Genomic DNA, 24000 nt, shown 5'->3' on the forward strand with positions numbered 1-24000 from the left:
GACACTTCTAAAATTTTGGCTGTGTTTACCTAGACATTTCTGGTTGTATGAATGACACAACCTCACATAAAGCAATAAATCACATTCAAACCCTTAGGTGTAGTCATTCATCGCTTTATTATTATTATTTATTTATAAAATTTGAAGGACTCCTTAAAGTCCTTAGGAACACAAAATATTTCTACTGTCAGAAATGAAACACTTAGGAAGCTATCTGATTAAAGCCCTTTTTAAAGACAATCAGACAATATTAAGTATGGCTGGAGTTTGGTCCCACGTGTCTAAGTCTGTTTTAAAAGTGTAGAGTGACTTAGATATTCATTGGAATTTTACTGGGTATTGTAACAAAAATCTGGACAAGCGAAGTTAATATAGTCTCTGTATAAACCATCAGAGCCATATAAAGGTGAGACTCATGTGCGTTTCCTTCCCTATCCTGCTTTCCTTGGAAAGGAAATGCATCCGCCTGCAGTGGCAGGGAGTCACAATGTACTCTGCTGTATCTTTTATGCAGCCAGCTGAGGAATTGGGAAGTTAGAGTACTGTATATTCTGATCAGTCTAGATATATGCTTAGAAATAATCTCTTATTCCATCATTAATTCTAGTTCCTAATAGGCCTTCTGCAATAGCAGTTTTATTGAAGCAAACAGTATTTTCACTGAATTTCAGAGCAAATATTTCAGATAAATATCAACAGTTGTAATTCCATTTTTTTGAATGTATTTTTGTCTATTAAGTTAATGCCAGTTTTTAGAAATAGCAGTTCCACCAGACTATCTCTGAAAACACAGTAAAAGTAGTAGGTTTATATTAATTTTTCTTGGAATTTGCTTTCAAAACAACAGGAGTGGTATACCAAACAGAATAGCAATGGAAAAAATAAATAAATAAATATAAGGGACAAAAACCCAAAGTAATTTTAATGTGAAGTTCCACTAGTTTCTAAGAGAGCTGTATAAAAACAATGACTGCAACTACAAGGTGGTAGAAGTTGGGACAAAGTATCTCCTGTAGTGGTTTGTACCTAGCTGTGCCTTTCTTCAACTTCACAGCAGCAAGCACACTTTGTTTTCAAGTATAAGTATTTTTTCATACATTATGGAAGCATGATAACATTTAGAACGGTAAGATTTTGAAACCAAATTCTGGATTTGATTTCTGAGGTACATACTGTGTGCCACCTATCTCCAGATCTGGCTTTACAAAGGCTCCTACAAAACCATTAAGAACTTTTGCCCTTATTAAGATGTCTTTTTCTTAATAATTCAGGACATCACCTAGGAAGTCTGTTACTCAGCTATTGTCACACCGAGACAACATTCTGCTTGCCTTTGGCAGCAGGGTGCTGAGTTTGGCAATTGGGTGGGACTGTACCTCTGTTCAGTGCAGGAAGTGGCATTAAACCTAATCTAATCTGCTAGGGTTTGTTATGATTGCACTGCGTGGTCACTTTTAGATTCCAACCAAATATCACTGTCTGTTTAATAAACAAGATGACACTTTGTGATTATTGCATAGTAAATTAGAAGTGAGGTGAATTTTTGTGCCATTTGCTTAAAAGAAAATCTGTGATGTCAGTAACACCAGCTCCCATTTTCAGACCCTACAAAGTGAAAGAGGTTGGTTAGGGGATTAGATGTAGGAAAATTAGTTCTAGATGAAGTGTTGGCCAAGTGAAATTCTCACCCGTACTATAATTCCAGTGTTCACATGGGAGTAAGACCAAAGACATTTTTTTTTCTAACTTTAAAAACAAATTTTCACATTATTTCTCAACTATTTTCTTCAAAAATCCCACCTGAGGTTCAACTGTTCAGTGTACCCAATTTGCCTGTTCAAGGAGTGAAAGAACTTTGCTAAAAAGACTTGGAGGCAAATTGACTGTAACCAACTGCCTGTGCTTTTTTTTAGCACAAAGCATATTAGCAGATGAGAAATCCTGTTGTCCTTTGTTTATGAAGTAACACGTGCTCAGGTACTTTACTGACATCTTGCAGAATGAAGCCATCAGCAATGTTTGAGTGGGATCATTCATCTCCCAGGTAAGGCTTTATTACATGCTACAGTCAGGCATTGTGTCCATGGCCTTTCTCATGCCTCCCTCTAGGCAGGGAGGCTTTGGGTTACTTGATCTATAACTGCCATGACTCACAAAGCCTTTAACTTATCAAGAATGCTGTCAGATGCACTGGAGACAGATCCACAAGTCAGGATGTAGAATTAAATACATGTGCTCCCTGATCCCTTTTGCAGAGCAGAAATGAAGGTGCCCACTTTGTGTAAGCTGACTTAGCTCCATTGAGGTATATGGAAGTCCCCTGATTTATAACACCAGAATGTGGTCTGTGATGTTTCCATTGCACTTCGGGTCTTGTGGATGTATCAGAGGTAGGAAAAATAAAAAATAATAATTAAAAAAAAAAATAGGATATGGCGAACTCCAGCTGGTGCACTAGATGTGGTATATGATGAAGTTTCAAAAAATCTTGAAGGAAATCAAGCCAGGCTGAGTGTCTCCTTCCTCAAAGGTTCTCAAAAAATAATGTCCAACTCATTCTGTAAATCAGGTTCTCACTTTTGCCATTTTAACTGTAAAAGAATATCACCATATGTCACGAGGATGGGTCATTCAGTTGATCCCTTTACTCAGCTAAGTAGGAGCTTAAGATATATCATCTGAGATACTATGGGAAGAATAAGAACACATCACATGCCATTGCTGTGTCTGCTCTGCAATACACTCCCACTAGCTAACTGCTAACTTACCTGAAGATATAACTCTGTTTCCTAAAATATTCTGTAGTCAAAGACTCAATGTTATTATTCTGGTGTTTTGTTTTTTGTTTGTTTGTTTGTTTTCATTCATTTTACCTAGTCACTTCTGAGAGGGAATATATCATGGGTGATGGCATAAAAATATTTCAGCTTCATAAACACATGGAGATATTTAAAATGAAATACTATTTCAGATAGCTGGAGAATTACCAAGTTCTTGTTATATATTGTTCTTTCTGTGTGTGAACATGAATGAATATATATACATATACATATATATATATATATATATATAAAAAATCTAAGCATTTGTATGTGTTTTCCTCTGAGCTTCCTTAAAGACCATTTGAAACTCAGTATGTGTATTACATTATGACCCATAACTTTTTTTCCCTGTATCTAGTTCAACATCCACAAATAAATTTTCAGCTATTTAAACCAACTTGGATGTAAACAGTATGGCCTTATTCATGTCAGTGAAGAAAGTAATGATCCTAACACTGAAAGCCAGGAGAATACTTAGCTTGTATTGATAAGTATGACTCAGAGATTCAGATGCTAATGGATCTTAGATATTATAGGGTGAAGAGAAATGCATACTGTGTAGTAAACATCTTTTAAACAGTTACAAGTCTCCTTTGTCTTAGTGGGAGAAGAGATTTCAGAAGGCAAATGACAGAGACATTTTACTCACACCAGCTGCTCAGAATTCTTTTTTTTTTTTTTTTAAACCCCAAATCCCCTTGGATATTTCCATTACGTGAGGGAAAGCCAAAGCTGTTTGGGCTGTCCATATATTCTTTGTAACCTCCTTTGCATCTAGGGAATCACCAATTCTAGTATGTGTAGTGTCTTGATTGTTTTTACTCTTGTAATATCACAAAGTTTACTTGGGGATTTGGCTTCTTGTTGTTGAAGTCTCCTTGAAAAAACAGACTCTTTCTTTGTAAATCATGACTCACCATCATTAATTCTCTTCCTGGCAGATAGTATTGCCAGTAGACTAAGTGGAATGAGAAAGCAAGATATTAAATAACCAACCACTGGATTCATAAGGGATTTCCAGGAATCAAGAACAGTCTTTTCCCAGTAGGCTTAACTATGAATTAGTCAAAAGATTTGCATATTAAGATTTGATATTAAATTAACATCCAGTATATAGCTACTAACCAAATCAGCATCCTATCATGTATAGAGTAGATAAGTGCACTGCTCCCAGTATTTAGTCTGAGCACAATTAATACAGTCTGATGAGCTTTGAGTTGTTTATACAGTGGTATTGATAAGAATAAACTCTGGAATCCCAGTTAACTCTTCTACTAACTTAGAAGAAATTAAAAAAAAAAAAAAAAACAGTAATCTAATGTCTTTCTGCCCAGATAATATTTTTTCATTCAATCAAATGAACAAAAATTCTGTCTTGCATCCCTATGCCTGCTGTAGGCTTGTTTAACACAAGTCTATGAGACTGGAGGATGAAGGTACACATTGTCATTTCTTACTGCCAAAGGAAGAGGTGTGATACCTAGCAAAGACAGAATTCATATCCTACAGTCTAGTGGCTTTGTTCAGAGTAATATGCCAACAAAGTTTAATGTGTAGCCTTTCACATCAATCCCCAGTCAGGTCCTCTGCTGACAAATTGCAAGGCAAAACTTGCAAAGCAAGACAGGTCCATAATGGTGCAGTGCAGACTGCCTTCAGGCTCCCTCTCCTGGACATTTATGCATCCATGAGCTCAGGAACCTGCTGTGTTTTCTGCATACGTACAGCCATAGGTTGTTCAGACCTTTACAGCACATGCTTTCCTTGTGTGCCCTGCATACTACATTGTAATACATGTAATTACACAGGTCCTTTAAAAGGTAAACTTGATATTTTTAATAAGCCCTTTGAATTCAATCCTTCAGGTGATTTTCTAGTTATTGGCTGTTTGTTCATTATTTTGCTCCCTGCTTTAAAAATTATGACTGTTATGCACTTGCATTTCAATTTTTCATTTAATAGTGTGGATTATTTTTTTTTGCCTTGTTCTATTAAACGCACTTTTGAATATTGCTTTGTTTCCCCACATGCAGGTGTTATGAGGGTTATTTATATTTTAAAGCCTATAGTATGGTCACTGCAATTTCATATTCTCCTAGCCTTTCAGATGAAAAAATATATATTTTTATTAATCATGAATGGTTTAAATTTGTCTCTGTAATGCATCTCCCAGGAACTTGAAACACCTGCTGCTTTACCCTTGCCTTAGAAGAATGGGGAGGTTATATATTAGTTTGAGGCTTGTGCATTAAAATAAAGCTTTGCTTTATAGAAGTTCCACCTGGGAATGGCTGCTCTACAGTTCTATAAAAACGATGAGAAAATTTGTTTCCAGCCCCAACTACTTTAGAAAATAAAATAAATTAATATGAAAATGTAACTTAAGCAAAGTTGACAAAATAATAGAGTACAGTGAGAGAATCACAAATTTTGATCTGCCAACAGCATTTTGAGACCTCCTATTTTCCCTGTAGGTGTCCACGTGGCTTTGATTTTCTTCTGATTATATATATATATATTTTAAAACAACAACAAATCCATAAACATTGTCAAATGCAGTGAAGAAAGAGTGCTGACCCCACTGCATGAAGTAGCACTTGATGCTGTGTGCCTTTGTAGAGTCTCAGTTTGACTATAAAGATGAGTTCATTTGGTTTTAATTTGAGGAAGTTTTATATTTCAATAATGTCAAAATGAAATTCCCTTTGTTCAGATTAGTAAGTTGTGGCAGTTGAGTTTTACATAGATCTTCTGACAGTTAACCATGACAGTTATTGTTTTCATTTTTTTCTTTGTATTTAAAGGAGTATAGGTAACTTTGTTAAGAAAAATGCAAACAAAAAGTAAAGAAAATGGAGAAAATATATAGCACAATAAATCAGCACTGTGTAATTTTCTCTAGCTTGTGTACAATGGAAGAATCAAATTTAAGGTCATATGCAGGGCTGTAGGCAGCTAGTTGCACGAGACGAGGTGACAGATTTAGTCTTAGAAAACTTTGGCCTCCTGGTATTGTGGCTGCTGTTGCTATTTGGCTAAGCTGTGGTGTTGGCAGTGAGAACAGATTTATGCACATAAAGCTGCCATTCTATTAGGGCTTTTATAACACAAAATGCACTTCTCAAGTTGTACCTTGGTCTGAAAGACCTGAAAGAAAGAAGCAATTGAGTACCAAGAGAATGGTACCAGATGCTGGCCTTTTGACACCAACCAGCGGGCCATGGCTGAGCACTTCCTCAGCATACTGTGCTTTCAGCCACCTCAGCTATCTTAAGAAACCCTCGTAAAAAAACACTAGCAAAACCAATAAGTTTCATGAGCTTCGTGTGAAAATTAAATAAATAAACAAACAAAAAAGTAAACAAATTAAAAATGCATGCTGCCATTTTTGATTTCCAAGCTAGATGTAGGTTTATGAAGGACTATTTCTTACCTTTCTAATGACAGTAAAATCAGTAATTGTACTTCAGTAATTATGTGTGGTGGGACAGTGGGGAGAATGTAGAGGGACTGTGCTAACCAGAATATTGTCTACATGAAGAACTTGGGAAGGTATTCATGAGATCTGCCTTCACATCCCTGCGTACACTGCTCTTTGTGCATCCAGAAACAAATACATTAAGCTTCTTGTTTTCAGTTCTCACTCTGTAAAATGGGGATGACAAGTTTTAACTTCTACCCTTTTATCTCTACTTTCTGTTGGGATTTAAGGGTCTTTGGGGCTGAGTGTGTTTTTTATATCTTCAAATTCCACAAGGACAAGGTGAAAAGTGTGCTCGTAAACACAGACAGATACATTAAGAATTGACTCCTGTAGTTTCAATTAACTCCTTTGCACTTGTACAGTACCTTTTAGCCAAAAATCTCCAAGCAGTTTACAAACAATTCATGATGTGTTCAGCCTCACCTTATGAGTTCTTTAAAGATTATTGCAGTTTTGTAGATAGAGAGAAATGGGGACAGAGAAAGTCTATGATGTCTATGATAGAAAGATTAGCAGGCCATGGATTTTTAAGAGGGCCTGTCCTCTGTCTTAACAAATAGTCCATCCCTCCTCACTTGCCCTGTGCCAAAATATTTGCAAAGTAATTGTATGGGGAGAGAGTAGGGACTTGTCAAACCGTAAGTGCTGCTCCCTCTCTAATGAAAGCCACAGGCACATATTGCTAAGTTATTACAACACCAAAATGTGAATAATAAGAGTGATGAAATATATGGAAATCAGTTTAAATGGTAGAAACTAAGCACACCCTTCTGTGGTTTGGATTCAGAGAAAGAGGCAGTATTTGTTAATGTCGTAAAGTTGCCTCTTACTGAGCCATGACAACTTTAGCTTTAAACTTAGCAAAGTAGAATAAAATGGAAATGGGCAGCTCTAGGGCAGAAAGAGTGATGGTTGGGACATCCATTTTATCTCTGTCATACAAATGCTCGCCACTACCTGCTCATCAGGTGACAGACACACAATATTGTGTTGACTCCTACTCAGTAATATTTTTAATACTTTCTTTCCCACAGAACTTTCTTTTCAGATATGAGATTATATTGCTATAACTCTTTGTTACATTGTAGATTTTTCATTATGTTCTAAACATCTATATCTTTGTTATACATTCTTCATTGTATTACATAACATTTCTTTGGGGAAAGAAATGATGTCATGCTAAAAGCTGAAATCTTGAGACCTGGGTTAAGTTCCCACTTCTGCCATAGGCATCCTATGTCACTTAATTAAACCCTTTCATGTTTTGTTCTTTTTTGCTTTGCATATTACATAATCCTTTAGAAAATGCTAGTTTTTTCAGCTAATCCAAGCTGAAAAATATTTCTTTCTGCTGTCCCAGGACAACTCTAAGTGTGTATGTCAATCTATACATTCAAGCAATTATTATAAATAAATGAGCACATGTGTGTGTATGTCTGTACAAAAGTATATACCCATAAATGTGGACCACTTTTTCCGTTAAGGAAATTTAGTCATTTCCAAAGTAGAAGTATTATAAGTGGTGTTTCTCAAGGACCTCTTGGATCAGAAAGTGAAGAACCAGAAAGTGAAGAATAGCTTCTCCAGTTGGAAACTCTCGGAGAATTCAAGCAAGCATAATATAATTACGTAAACTGGAATTAAGCCAGGACACTGGGGTTAACACCCCTGCTCAAGTGAAGGGAGCCAGGGGACCGTTCACAGCTATAAAAGTGGTCAAGAGCTGTGGTTTTAGGTTACATCCAAAATACAGGTAACTCAAGGACATTGCTAAATGCATTGCATTGAGTTCAAACTTCACTTAGAAATGCCTAACATATTTTTAATATTTATTAATATTTAAAGCAAGTTTTTTCACTTGTTGCTATTTGTGATACAGAGAGGTGAAGAAGTTAGACAGAAGGAAAAAATATATTCAGTTAAAAACAGAGTTCAGTTCTGATCTGAGTGAAACCACACGAACATGTGTCCCTGTTATTGAAAGAAACATCAGACTTGTTTTCAATTTTATTGTGCACATTTAGGTGCCTAACAAATAAAATGTGAGTCCTTTTATAGGAACTTGATGTTCCTATAAAGGAACCTTCCTATAAGACAGATTCCTACAGGATGAATATGCTTTGGTTTTGTTTTCTGTGACTGCGTTTGAAAGAACATGTTGCTATACTAAAAGGGAAGTGGCTGTACTGTAAAACTTTTAAACACTTTAAAGGCTTTTATATTATTATTATTGTTGTTTTGTTGTTTGTTTGTTTTCAAGTGTAAAGATGAGATCAGTTTTGCTGTTGAGAACCTTCATTGACTTTCTTGTTTTTGCCCAGCTGAACAAGGGCTATTTGTAGTTCAGAAGGTTTACGCCCCAAATGAAGTATACAAGTTGACTTGACTTGCTAGACATCCTTAGATCACACTTAATGTAACTTGCACTGAATTAATTTAAAGCAATATTAGGCTCTTTCAGAGAGTATAGGACTGCTTGTGCACAGTGTGAATCTTAGGAAAACATTAGTGAAAGCTGCTTGTCTTCTCCTGATGTGAGCCATTCTGTCTTTCCCTTCTTTCCCAATCAGACACAGGCAGCAGTCTGGCATGCGCATTCTAAGCTGCAGCAGGCTGTGTACAGCTGGGCTCAGCAGGCACACAGGTGTTTCTGCCTGTACTTTCTGTCTTGTTAATGCTGGCATTTTTTTTAGGGGCAGACAGGATCTTTGGCAATTCCACTTGGATGTTTTGCAGATACAGGGTGAGTGGAGCCCACCCAGCAAGAACAAGTGAAATCATCCCTGTTCATCATTGATTTCCTGGTCATTCTCAGCCTTTGAGGAAGAAGTCAAAGGGACAGGTGAATCATTTAGGAAGTGTTTCTATATTAGCAAGCTTATTTTACTGCTTTATAGCTTAGCTTGAAAGGTTTGGACATGGGATCTGGTGTTCAGCAACATTCCACCTTTCTCCCAGCTCTACTGTCAGCTTTCTGAGGCACACGGAGGTCAAGCAACTGTCTGCAAGGTCATCCAGTGAGTCAGTGCCTCGATTCAAACTCACTCCCAGCATCTGCTTGACCCTTGATTTTTAGTTAGCCACGAGGCTCACACGAAATTAATTGGTGAGGAATTGAACACTGGTTGGATTAAGTAGGTCCTTTTATGTTTGTGACAATAGCATGTCAGTGTTTTCATGAGTCAGTGTTTTCATGACGAATAGAGAAAATCTGGTCCACCACATCATTCCTTACAGAATTCAGTCCTTATGGGATGAACAAGCTTTAGAAACTCAAACAACCCCATACACACAAACAAATGGTCTTGGGGCCATTCACTGTTTCAGTCAAAGACAAGTTTTCTTTGCTAATAGCTCTTGTGCTTCTAAGGCATTTTCTTCTGTGACCAAGGTCAACATAACATGGCAGAAATCACTCTGTGGTAGGGAAGTGCACTGTTAGTTCTGTTTTGTGTCTTCCTTTCTACTTTCTAAAACTAGCTTTTTAACTTTTTTCATTTTTAAAACGTAAAGGTTCCACTGAATATATAGCTAAAGTCCCCGTTAAAGCCCTGAAAATGTGAATGAATGTTCAGAGTTTGAGAGCATGATGGCTCTTAAAAAAAATAAATATAGTCTTTGGTGAACAGAAGATACCTTGATTTTATGTTTTACAAATTCCTTTAAGACAATAAAGGTGATTCTGATAATTTTTTTTCAGCTATTCCACCAACAAGCTGATATCATCCAGAACAAATTGCTAAAGAGAAGGAGCTAAAGGTGAAAGACTTTTATCAATGGAGTTTCTTGAAGTCTGCCTTTCAGGCCACTAGTCACTTGAAGAAACCAGGACCACACCCCTCCAATCTTATCAAAAGAGCGCATATGGTTGTTAGGTATTTACTGTTTCGTTTAATAAAGACCTTCAAATTCCTAGTGTCATAGTTGGATAGAGCAGGAAAGAGTGTTGAGGGATGGGAGCTCAGAAGAAGATGTAGTGCTTTGAAGTCACAGGATGTTTTTAGATCAGCTAACAGTCATAAACGTTGTGCAGGTTCATCATATTTTGTCAGGGAGATGAGAGTTAAAACTGAGAATATTTGTTTCTTTTGTAGAAGGGGAAGGTAATCTTCCTTTTCATCTCTTACTGTCAGATATCACCTTTTCCTTCCACCTTTGCTGGAGTCAGAAAACTGAGCTCTTTCCAAGATTAATCCCAGGGTGCAAAATGAAACCCCCTTAAATGTGAACCCAGAGGATCCCCACTGCTTTCCATTCCAAGTAGAAATACCTTTTCTGCCTACCTTCCTTCATACATTTTGAACACTATGGACATTTAAAATGCTGTCAAATCAAAACGCCACACAAAACAGATAGATCTGAAGAGCGGGTAAGGGAGTAGAAGTGACACGACAGGTGTCAGTCATACTGCCTAATGCTACTTTGAGACATTAGGTCACTGTAATGATAAGGGTGTCAAGAGCAGACTATAGCAGTTTCTTGGCCTTTGTAGATTGCTTTCACCAATACATCATTTTGATCATCTCTTTACAATATTTCTTTTCTGTTTCACTTTTCATTGGAACCAGACCCTAAAATTCTTTATCATCCTCCTGTCTTCTGAGGAGATTAATTTTATGACTAAGTTTTGAAAAGTTAGAAACACCTGACCTTTCATATTCTTACACAATTCTTTTTTCCTCTTTAGAGAAGTATTTTTAAACAGTTTCTCATGGAACACTTTACTAGCTGTTTTAAAATGCTTGGGAATGACATAGTCTGCTTACAACTAAGTGGCAGCACTTGTCCTGGAAATGAAATTCACATTGCTAAAGTGTTTATGGAATATGTGGAATGAGAACATATAAATCATGGTCTCTCTCTACATACAGTTCAAAAACAGTAATTTCAAGCATTGCAAGCATTACAATACGTTGTGCTGAAAAATAATTCACCATTTCACGAGGGCAGGTGGGATGGCACTGGCAAAGCTTTTACCATGTGTAACAAAAAGGTTTAGATTTATATGCACCTAAATAAAGAATACACTTGATTAAAATTCACTTGTGATCATCTTTTAAAAACTTCAAAGATATCACTTAAAACAGCACTGAGACATTGGTGGTCCATAGGTCACACACTCATGACTAACTCTTATTTAAATAAGATAGTAAAAGAAAGGGGAAATGCAACACCATATTTGCAGTAATAAAAATAACAAGATCTCCACAAAAATTGACCCAGAATGGGACACTTTTCTCTGTTCCTACTTTGGCAAAATTGTCAATTAGATCTGATCATCTAATAAATTTGCTCTTATAGTGGAATATGCAAGCAGTCAGATGAGTATATTATGATGTCTGTTCTAATGAGTATAAAAGTGAATTACAGAGATTTTTTCCATTTCCAAAAATAGTATAGAAAGGCTGTTTTGTTAATGCAGACTTAACCAGATGAAAAGAAATTTCAACTTTGACTAACTCAAAACCCAGTGGGTAGAGAATTATTTGTCATTAATTTCATATTTAAAACTCTAAAAGAATAAACACCTTTGTTGACATAATATATCACATTGTAGTATTGCTTTAAATAGCATAATTAATTTATACTTTGTAAGTAGAAGTTTTTATGTTCTGGTTTTCGGATTGCCCTTATCTTCCTTTCTTCCTTTTTTTTTTTTTTTTTTTTTAATGAGCTGCAAGGTAAAGTCAAGAATACCTGAAGTCATTTTCCATATGCTGTTCCCAATTGCTGTTAGATAACAACAGGAGAGTATTTGGCTTCTCACAGTACAGTACATAAATCTTATGCAATTGCTGTTTCAATTTTTCTCTTTCCTTTGAACTCTTGAATGGAAGGAAAGAATTTCTTAAAGAGTTCAGTAGGAATGTCCCATTACAAAACATCAATCATCAAATGCCCATTGTACATTGAAAGTGAGGTGATTGTAATAAAATTGACATAACTAAGCAAGCAGCATCTGACCTTTAGGAAACAGTGCTTATGATCAGAAGACCTAGTCTTCCAAACCTTAAGGAGTTAAGAGTTATCATCTCCCCCAAAAAATACCTCAGTAAATGAAGTGCTACATATGAATGCATGTGATAAAAGAGGTGGAATAAATTCTTCCCTGACCCTTAGTTGGGGAGTGTTGACAGAACAGAGGTAGAGAGTGACTTTTGAAAGGAAGAGAAATAAGGAATGTATCTTTCGGTCTAGATGGGAGCAGCTGCTCCCCTTATCTTGCATCAGTGTTAAAATAGTTGCTCTTCCTGCCATGTCAGCCGAGTCACAACACAGCATGCAATGCTGCCTTCAGTTGTTGCAAAGAAAAGGCACAACGGGTACCGTCAAAATGTTGTATCCACAATGTGAACATAAATCTTCCTTGTGCTGTGTCAACCTGTTTGCTTTTGTCTATGCTCTGTTTTCCATGTAACGTGCTGTCACTACCATATTATTCTTTCTGAGCTTGCCAGGCCTTCAAGTATTTCCAGGGCTGGTTAGAGGAGGAAGAGCTACTGTAAGTTCTGACTCAGCATCAGACTGTTGAGTAAATGTGTTTGCACTGTTTACTTTTTTTTTTTCTTCTTTCTTTTTTTCTTTAGTTGCTCCCTTCTGCTTCTCTGTTTTATTTAAGATGAGTCAACACAACTGTTGTGACTGATCAGTGCAAACCAAAACATTCAGTATTTTAAACCTTAGTGGAAGGCCTCAAATCATCCACTGAAGGGATTACTCTTCCCATTCAGGTTCCACATACTTTTACAAAGAAAGGTGTGATCATAAAGTGGGATGTAATAGACTTCTGCATGCATACTTTGCCACGAACATCAATGCTGCAGGGTTATACCAGTCAGTTCCTATATGGAATTCATAATATTGACCAACAGAAAATTGAATATTGACAAACAAAAAATACTGGAATTTTAAATGTAGAATTTCCAAAGTTCCTTGAAAAAGTTCTCTCTTCCCATTATAGAGTCTTTACGTAACTAAACCCTTGGTTGAAGGTGTATGCTTTCTAATAGATAGTGCATTACAACAGTATACAATTGAGTTGAGCAGCATATGGGCTACCCACAAAAAGATATTTTTTTTTAAAGAATTCTAGCAGAGCCTTATGGAAAAAAAAAAAAAAAGAAAGAAAAAAAAAACTAGCCTGTTTTTGATGTGTTTGACATTTATTACTTCCTTCAGTTTGTTGTTGTTGTTTTTTTTTTTTTTTTTTTGTTAGAAACATTTTGGTGATTTAGAATGCCGACTACTGGCTTCTGGGGCTTAATGGTGAACTTAGGAAAAGGAAGAAAAAAGGTAGATTGCCTTCTTTGTGTCTTTATCTCCATATCTCTGTCTCTGTGCTTACATGGTCCCCATTCCCAGGGTATTACAATATCTGACAATTTACATAACAGATTCAGAGAGCAATTTGAGGCAGACAGTTACTATGATCTCCGTTTTGCAAACAGGAAACCGACACACTGAGGAACTAAGCTTTGTGGAAGGTCATCCAAGTAAACCACCAACACAGCAGTGCGTCATGTTCTTCTTCCCTGGTCTGTAGGTGAAGTCCTACTTGTGAAAAGACATCAGGATGTACTTATCTAGTCCTCTCCTTTTCTTTTTCTGGCAGCACGCTTTTTTTTTCTTTTTTTTTCTATTATTCTCCTGAGCAGAAGATTTTAGAAAGGATCCTTTACTTGTCCTGGCTTGCTAATGTTTCTCTTCAGGGGCAAATTTCTAGGATTCAAAATTAAGTACGTTTATATCCCACAAACAAATTTATAAATAAAACAAAAAGAGGTGCTAACCATATGCCATCTCCCAGTTTTTGATTTCAAGGAATATAGTTCCAAGTGTTCTTTGAACCTGAGAGCAAACCTGCATTTTGTACTCTACAGATGTTACAGCAAAGTATAGCCCATCATTGCTTCTCTAGAGTACAGTGTACTGTGACTTTAATTCAGCAAAGTGCAGCATGTCAAATGTCAGGTTGTTATGACAGCAATAAACTTGTGATTCCCTTGAAGCAGATGTTTTAATTTGTTAGGTGTTTTTTGGAGGGAGGAAAATCTGCTTGCATTTAAATAGATGTTCAGACCAAGAAAGGAATTTGCTTGAAAACATCTTTTCCACCTGTATAAAAACTGTATCAGAGAGGCCTATGACACATGTGTGAAGCGGTGAAAGAAATAATCACAAAGATGACCAAATTACAGAAATCTCCCTCACACCTGAAATACGACATTTCTGGAGTAAGCGCGGTCACTTCAGCATAGGGCGTGGACCTGGATCACGGAGGCACTGTGTTTAATATATCTGATATTGCAAAAAGACCATTAAAACCAAGAGTCTGCTGAGCAACCTTCCTCCCTGGGTAGAAATCTGGTGCATTGATGGTCCTTGCCACTGCAAATTACCTCCACGCTCCAGATCCTTCACTCCTTTGTGTGCTGTTGCTTTTGCCCTTGTTTGTAGTGATCAATGTGGACTACAGTTTTAAAGCATGTGCTCAAAGTGGTTTTGATGGTTTTCAAAGATAGGGAAGAATTATGTACCTGTCTGAGCAGCAGGTGAAGAATGTTACAGCTGTGGGAGCACTGATTCAAGTAATTAATTGATCTCTCTTTGCAGTGGAATACTTATTAGACCTTACCCTGTCCTCAGAAGATGGTGCAGTTGTCCCCAGGCGTGAGTCTGATTTGAAAGTTCATAACATGCTGTATCCACGTGGGAGGCAAAAACTTAGGGAACAACCTGCCCCAGTAAAAAGCAGGCACAGAAAAACTGAGCTAAAAAGATCAACCTAGGGTTCTTCTTGTGCTGGAATTACATATCTCAAGTTTGGCCATTATTATATCATACATGTTAGTAGTTTAAATGTCTTTCTGTATTTATTTATATGGGTTGGGAAAGCCCTGGTTGCTGAGGAACATGTGCTGACGAAATTTCACACTTTTCACCATCCTAAAGTTTGGTAACTCCAAAAGACATATGAAAATGTAAACCTAAAATCAGATTTGGACATTTCTAGAGTTTCCTTGTCAGAAAAAGAAAAAAAAAAAAAAGGGGGGGGGTGTGTAGAAAAGAAAACCCTGTTTTCTTCTGGCTCTGAGAATTTTTGGGGGAGTAAACTGAAATACATCTATGATCAAAGTGATTCAACAGAAGCAGAGTTAAAGACCCAAAGACTAACATAATTTAGCCTAATGTAGACTGATCCCAAAATCAGCCACTCAGTTGTATTCTGGGGGCAATGTGGTTCCATCAGCAGTGGAAATGTATTTTTCCACATTGCTTTAAATGGCTTATGTGTTGGTAGGTCTGTTTTGTAGATATGTCTAATAACTAAATAAAGGAGCAAGTTGGATGATTTAACTACAGATTATTATTTTTTTTCAGTGAATATTGTAGTCTATGAAAAATTCTTGCATGTTTCTTTCATCTTAAAGCTCATGACCATTCATATCTTAAAGCAGTGAATATATCCTGCTGCAGCAGCATAGAAGCATTCAGAGTGGCAGAAGCCTTTGAAATGATACCTACCTGTTTCTAGTTTTGAAATATATTGAAATAAGAATTTGGGTCATCTGTAGCACTAAATATTAACTTAATGGGAGTTTGGAAACTTCATTCTCGTCACACAATACAGCTAATAATATGTTTTCAGACACACCAAACTTGATGTAACATGGTCTGTAAGTCATGGGGACTCTCTCACTCCTGCCCTCTCTCTGCTCCCCTACACACACATCTGTGGTCAGTTTGAGGATTTTAAAGCTTTACTAAATGGATATGGCTTTCCAGATCTGTACACCAGGGCTGGTTTGCTGCTAGTGTGTTTGTAATTAAAAATCATGACATTTGACCTTTAGTCCGTGGCCACAGTATAATTGCATTCATCATACCTCATTTATGAATGCAAATCAGGTCAATTTAACTCTACAGTATGTTTACTCTGCATATTTTTAAAAGCCTTCTCTTGCCACAGCATGTCTTTCTCCTAGACTGCTTCAGTTTGTGGTAATTGCAGAGCACGCTGTCACACTGGAATTGCAGGTATGGATGGTTTGAGTGGTGATAGAGTTTGAGTGGTCTGGAGATGCTTTGGATCTGTCAGCAGCCAAAAGTGATGAGATAATTTGAATGGGACAGCTTTGTCTTTGAACAGCTAACAGCACCCCAGAACAAGCTTTAATAAAACTAATATACCTTGGCAATAAAACTAATATGTCTTTATTGAAGTTATTTATGCTAGCTGAGGATCTAACTCCCAGCTTGTTATGCCAGCAAAGAGGCTGCAGGTTTCAGAAGGCTCTGCCCCCAGCCCTAGTCTACAGAAAGCCATTCTTCACTGTGCCTTTGAACCCACACTATGCCTTGAGGTAAACTCCTCCCAAGTGCCAGTGAATTAAATCACCCTTGTATGGAGGTACACAGGGAGAAGCCAGGGGAATTTCAACTGGTCATTATCAATCACACAGCACAAACAGTTTGGAGGAGTAATCAGTCTCTCTGTCCTTAGCACAAAGAGGTTTACAACACCAGAGGAGTTTATTATTATTGCTGGTCTAAGATCATCAAAGTCATTTTGTTTCATCTTGAACAGTAGTCAGAGGGGTTAAAGTGAGGTTAAACTGCCTAAACAAAATGGAAGCAATTACACAGTGGGATCATGGTGGACTGTTTGCTTTAACCCTCACTGACAAAAAAGGTACTATAAGAAAAAAAGATCCCCAGCCCTTTACAATCATCTGTCTGTTTAAGTTCAAGCCAAATTTCTTCACCTAAATCTTTTGGGGAGTGTCACAAGTTTAGACACTATCAGTTTCTTCACGGTTCCCAACACAGCCCCCATTCGGTGTCTGATCTGTGCGCCGTTGTCATCACTCTGTGAGCTGCTTTGTAGGACAGTACTTACCCTGCACTGGAGACATGCCCGTAAAAGTTATATGTTAGATTTTTCTACTTAGTGACTTGGCAGGAAAAGACAGAGCGATGTGGAAGAGCAGTATGATCAGGAATGCAGAGCTGGCCCTTTCCAAGCTTTAAATTGCAAGATGGGGAATTGATTCTTTTACTTCATTCAAGGTTATACCACAGCTGAATTGTCAAACTTGGCCTTCCAGTGACCTCAATCATGTGATGGGATGAGATCTGCCCTTTACTAGTTTTGTTTTTCTGTTCCTCGAAAATGGAAGGTAGTAACATAAACAGCTTTAACTTACAGTGTGAACACTGCTGTATTATGGGTCTAAACAGAGTCTTTACTGAATCCCCTGCAGGTTCATTGCTGTTGAGCAGAAAAACACATGAGAGTCCTAGATGGTGAGTTTAAAGAAAATATAATAAATAATAATAATAATATAATAAATTCTTTTAATTCTACAAACAAGCATTGACACAGTGTTTATTGAAACATGTCTGTCTGAAAGCGGACTGGGGCTTCCACAGATAATCCAAATGAAGAATTGCATGCCTAATTTTATCATTATGTAAGATGTTTGCAAAAGGGTTCCTCTGTACCCTGAAGGAATGTTACTGAAATAGCTCCTGTATAGATGTGAATCTTCACAAAGTTAATGGGGAAATATTTCTGTGATCCTGTGTCACACCTCCAAACAAGAGGTGACTCTTTCAAAGAGTTCTCTGTATCCTGTGAAGTGTTTGTCTTGTTCAAGCTTGTTGCAAGGCTTAAGGACAAAACAGCAGGGAATAGGATAGGAGGAGAACACTGTGATTTTACAATTTGTAAGAAAGCTTGCAATTCTGTGTTGTATCTTCTGCTAGGAAACAACAACAACAAAAACAACTTTCTTTATGCAGAGAAAGCAATAAAAACAGCTTGTCAACAGAACCAAAGTGTCCAAATACAAAAAAAAAAAAAAAAAAGAAAAAAAAAGATTCCCAGTGATAGAAGTGCACGGTGATGAATCAGGCTCTTCTCAAAACATTACTGTAAATGGTAAAGACTAAATAATATTCTAACACAAATATCTGTGCATCTCTGATAATTAATCACAGACAGTGCATGAAGGAACATATTTTGATCTGTCTTGCTCCAAGTTTAAAGTAATGGAAATCTGTCAGCTTCAGTGGGCTAGTCGTCATTTAAAAATGCAAAGTTGTAGTACTTCAACACAATTTATTGTTTATGAGGAGCTGTTTGGAAAGTGTTGAAGCTATAGATGGAAATGCAGATAAGCCCAAGTAAAGGGGCACTGATTTGACTGAGGGTGGAGGGTAAAACTGGCACCTGTTGCAGCTTACATGTTAAAAGAAAATAAGAGGTTTTTTTTTTTGGTTTGTTTTTTTTTTTTTTCTGATTTGTCCGAGAGAAGAAAGCAAGAAGGCTTGGTGGAAATCTGTATTCTAATTCAGGAACATTTGAATCTGAACAATTAATACTAAGGTGCCAGCTGGCCATGTAGCAGCAGTACAGTATGCCACTTGCTTAATTAAATAAATTTTCTTTCCCTCCCCCAAATGAATGGGCTACTGGACCATGACATGATTTATGTATCCTCTAATACTGACTCCTTAGACACAAGGAGGGTGTAGATGTGAGACTGTAGACACTATATTTTTAGCAAGTATACAGCTAGATATGAGAACAGAAATAGGCAATACTTCCATCCTACAATAATCACAATGGCAAGATCCCTAATCTTGTACCATGTCAGTGTAGCACAGGGGAGAACCTTATTTGTTTGGCCACTAAAAGCAGGATATCCAAAATATGTGTGAAGCTGCACCTCAGTCAGGACACCTGCACAAGCTCAGATTTAGCAGCTTGTTTAATCACACCTTGCACAGGAGGTTTATATCACATTCTACCAATGCTTTCACTTTGTGCAGTCCTAAAATATAAATTATATCAACCTGAATGTAACCAAAGCTTAGCCTGGAAGGTAATTTAGCCTGGAAGGGGCCAGTGTTGTTTAGTGGGGCCAGTGAAGTTGAGACTGTAACTTACTGTCACTGGCTTACTGCTGACAGCAGAGGAAATAGCTCCTGAAGTGCCCTGCAAGCTTCCTCTCACTGATGCACCTCCTCCTACTGAGCCCATCTTCCAGATGCTTCCTCTTGCAGGTAAAAGGCCACTGCAAACTTCTATACTACACAAAATAAATTTTGTTCAGAATAGGATGCACCAGGAAATGCTTTTGCACTGGATAAAGTTATTTGAGCAGCAGAAATATTTGCTCTCTAATCAGACTCCTTTCTAGCGGCAACATGTATCTCTGAGAACTGGACATAGATTTTGCACTTGGGTCTCCCAAATAAGAATGTCCCCACACTTTCAGTGAAGATGTCTGTTGGATGTCTGATTAACCAGGTTGCCCTCAATAAGCACCAAGATTGAGTGTCACTGATTCTGTGCACCAGGCAGTGAGCTGGACATCCATCTCCTGTAAGTATGAGATCAGAGTAAGATGCTGCAGTCAGGAGAAGGAACAGAATTTTTGTCCTTGATTCTAGCACCAAGAGGAGGACTTATTTAGCAAAGCAAAAGAAGGAAGAGTCAATTTGTCACTTAAGTCTTTATTCCTGATGAATACTAGCTCACGCAGAGAGGAGAGATGAGACTTTTGGACTGTTCCCCAATAATCCCTTGAGATTTCATTCTTTCCCCTTAAATGGACAGGGAGCATAAGACTGATAGATATTTCCAGGGCACTGCTTTCAATTAACAGTTTCAGTAGTGGGCACTGTAAACAGCCAGTCTAGATTGTGCCTTCTGATCTCCATTTAGAAGCTCTGAAGTCAGCCGATCCTTTTCTTTTTCTTCATTTTTATTTCCTTTCACAGAACAATTCCAAAGTATTCTTAAACTATAAAAATGAAATTGCTCCCTATAAAGTATAATTGGAGTTGCATTGTAGTTCAAGTGACAACCAGATGCTAGAAAAAAGTCCCAAACTGTTAGTCCAATTATGTAAGTTTCTCAGTACTCTCACTGTATGAAGTCTTGTCCAAAGGAGATTTGCTTCTGCTAAGTTTTTGATTATAATTTTTATTCACTTTTAAAGGCCTTTTTGATAGCTTTTCTCTTTCTGTATCTGCATGTTTTCTCAATATGCTGACACTAAACACGTGTGTGTTCTGTAGGCTGGGAAGCAAATCCATAAGTGTAATAGGCATTAGAACAGGCTATATAAAACACGCAGTGGCCAATACAGTGGCTGTACTTTTACCATCCCTTTGAAAGCACAAGTCACCTCCCCAAGTCCATGGTTTCCATCAGTGCCTAATAAATGCAAATTAAAGATCAAGCTGCTTATGTTTGCAAACCTGGATTTTTTTACTGTGTAAAAAGAGATGTTTTGTGCTAATTAAATACTCTTTTTTTTTTTTTTTTTTTTTTTTTGGTGGGGAACTCCAGTGCCTGAGTTTGAGTGGCTGCCTGATCCACAAGAACTCTGCCAGAGTTTATCAAAGCTGAAAATAATTTCGGATGATTGCAACAAGCTGAGTAAAATGGTTGTCCTGTCATTGTCAGCGTTACTGAACTGGCGGAACAATTTTTTTTTACAAGTTTGGAGTTTGCATGTTCAATTTCTGCTTTGGATGCAGTTCTCAGAGGATGCAGCTGAAAAGGGTTTTTTTTGACTTCCCACTGTTTAGTTTTACAGGGGTCTTTATGTTCTGTTCATTGGGTGATTGTATGAATTAGTAGCTTGAGCAAGGTTAGTGAAACGGTCTGTAAAAACAAGGCTCAGCTGCAGTGCTGTGGAATGCTGCACGGAGATGAAACATTGCACACACATGGAACATTGTATTAGGCTCTTGCTGTCTGAAACCAATGACAGTCCAAGTGAAATTAAAAGTCCTTTCATCAAGTGATAACTTCAAAGTCCTATTCTCCCAAAGCTCATGGACAATAACTCCATTTTCAAATATCTGAACTGTACAGTTGTTACTCTTTTTATTTATACAAAAAGCCTGCTTTCTAGGGTTCTTGTTTAATTGGTGAAACCTGTTAATGAAAGCACTGGTGAATTATGGCTTTTGGGGACATAAAGTTATTGACACACATCACATAAGAAAGTGTGTTTACTCGTTTTGAACCTGAATACTTCCTTCTGTTCCTCACAAGAGAGTACAGCATAAATGGCTAGGCTTCTCTAGCAATGTGAATTACCTAAGGTCAAAAATATCATATTAAAATTTAGATTGGAATGCACCAGTTTGTACTTAGTGGATATCAAAGACAAGGCTGTGTCTGTATTAAATATTTCTTGTAACGCTGCACTTGCAGCAGTTTCAGAATGGTTTATAGGCACAGTCAGAGATGGAGGGCTGAGTAATAATTCAGCTTCAAGGTGTCAAAGACATGAATAACCATTGGATGGTGGGAATCTAGAAGTGAGTGTCATAGCCCATGCGTGTGCTCTTCACAGCTGTTACTTCTTAAATACTACAGTGTAGCTTGTTGTGATCAATGGGCAAATTCTTAGTGCTTTGGAAAACTGAGGCTCATTCTCATTAACTGATAGTTCAAATATCTCTCTTGTGCTTCTTTAAGTGTTCAAAGACAGCCACAGTGTGTTTTCAGTCCTTGCAGAGCTGGCATGAAAATGTAAGAGTGGGAGAATGTAAAGCAGCCTTTGGATTTTTACCTTCAGCTCCTTTTGTATGACCTTTAAAAACCACAGCTGGAAAACCACAAACTTCTAGCTAACAATGAAGAAAAATCAGAACCACTTGACTCAGGTGTCTTGGTATCAGCTGTCAAAGCAGCATTGAAGTTATCGAAAGAATAACTATTAAAAAAATATTAAATAGAAGAAAACAAAGAAAATGAATTTCCTTTGAATGGGCAACAGAGTATTTGACATTTCTTTGCAAGTGGTAATCATCTAAATGGTATACATCATCTGCAGCACAAAGTATAAACAACCAAAAGGAAAATCAGGAAAATATTTGCAACATTTTAACAGGAGTTCATGAGTTCATGAGGTGTTTCTTTTTTTTTTTTTTTTCATTCCATACTTTTTAATCTCTTGAACAGAACAACTTGTAACTCAAAGTGCAGATAAGCTCACATCCATCAGATATTGGCAACGGAAATTCAATGTGTATTCATAAATACATACCCTTTGATGGTTGGTCTGTTTTTCTATCTATCCATCCAAAACTGTAGGGATATTGGAGCTTTAGAGCTCCATTAAGCAATGCAACATACTGTTCAATTCATACTGTTCATACTGTTCTTTACCTGCATAATTGTTGTGTCTTTCTGGGAATATATCTTTAAAACAAAATGAGGGAGGTCAGAGAATTCAAAACAGACTTTTTTTCTTTTTTTTTTTTTCCTTTTTTTTTCTTTTTTAGGGTAACACCATCTGAATCTGATCTGGACTAGAAAGTTGAAATTCAGATTTGAAGAAGGATTTTGAATGACTAGATCTAAAGATCACTATGTTTACATACATAAAATTTGTGAATAGTGGTTATTTTGTTTGTCTTGTCTGGTTTCAAATGTTCCTAGTATTTTCATCTTTCAGGCACGAGCAACTATGGGATGTTTGCAGGTCTATAAAATATGTTTATTTACTAATGGTTCAGAGGATTGGAAAGTAAATTTTTGGGGGTAGGTATTGTGTCTTGGTGAAGGTGACATACAAGTCAGTGAGGACCCTGGGTCCCAGTATTCAGTGAAAGCAATTGGAGTAAAACATTTTGCTTTAATGGGCTTTGGATCAAGTCATCTTACTAGCTGAAATGACAAATACAAATAATTTTCTTTTTTCTTTCCCCAAAGAAGTGTCTATAATCCAACTGTTCTTTGTCTTAAAGTCAGGCTTTAAATTTAATGATAGCATACATGCCAGAGAGCTTTGCACATAGACAGGTTTCTCTGTGTTGTCAATAACAGTTTGTGAAATGTTGGAGAAGTTTGACTGCTGTCTTCAGCACTCAAACATAAGTGGCAGAATCACAGTTCATAGTCATAATTTCATGCACAAATTATTTTTTGTTCAGATCTCCAGGAAATTATTTCATTTGGACTGAGCTTTGAGCACCTGCTCATTGGGGTTTTTCATATTCAAATTCAGGTCAGTTCATTCATTCACAAGTATTGTGCTGGGGGCAAGTGGAGCAGACTAGCTGGCTTTGTGCTTTGCTACACAAAGACTGTGTGAAGGTCCTTCGATAGATGTACTACATTGGTCTGTAAAGGGCAGTCATGGTGTTCCATCGGGAGACCATGTTTCCATTCATAATAAATTTAAGTGTTCCTATGGCACCTGGTTCAGCTGTGGGCATGCCACTGTCCCACTTATAAAATATCTGCTTCCTTTCTTGCCTTCTTCTAATGTACCGTGACCTGAGTGGCAACCCTTCACGCTGGTCATTCTGAAAGATCCACATCCTTGTCCTGTCCATCCCATAAACTTATAATGTAGCTAACACAGAGCAGCAGAGATATCCCCAAGACTGTTGTGTTTGCCATATTACATATGATATGGCAATATCTCAGTATGAATTTATCCAGGACCCACTTTTTCCCCCAAATATTCATGAATGGGTCAGATAGAAACTCTCAAACATTTGTCAAGAGAATATAAGTATGAACAGCTGGGGCCAGGAAGAGAATCTTTCTTTTTTTTTTCTGTTACACATGAACAAATAATTGGTTTAGTTGTTTGAGCTTTTTGTTTTGCTTATTTGTAGATGTATGGATTTTAACAAACAGAGATCCCTAAT

The 24000-nt window shown here is 37.2% G+C and overlaps 1 protein-coding gene across 4 annotated transcripts in view; it reads left to right on the forward strand.

The window, feature by feature from the left end:
* The window catches only part of SEMA3A (semaphorin 3A), a 328521-nt gene that overhangs the window by 100447 nt on the left and 204074 nt on the right, over window positions 1–24000 (forward strand). Inside the window, exon 1 of one of the 4 annotated variants that reach the window (XM_035549397.2) lies at window positions 1986–2044. The exons of the other annotated variants lie outside the window; for them this stretch is intronic. The gene's annotated coding sequence lies outside the window, so the exon portion shown is untranslated. Of the gene's footprint in view, window positions 1–1985; window positions 2045–24000 lie in introns of those variants that run through there. 4 annotated transcript variants of the gene reach the window in all.

The sequence above is a fragment of the Cygnus atratus genome, chromosome 1, assembly GCF_013377495.2.
Source record: "Cygnus atratus isolate AKBS03 ecotype Queensland, Australia chromosome 1, CAtr_DNAZoo_HiC_assembly, whole genome shotgun sequence".
Lineage (NCBI taxonomy): Eukaryota > Metazoa > Chordata > Aves > Anseriformes > Anatidae > Cygnus > Cygnus atratus.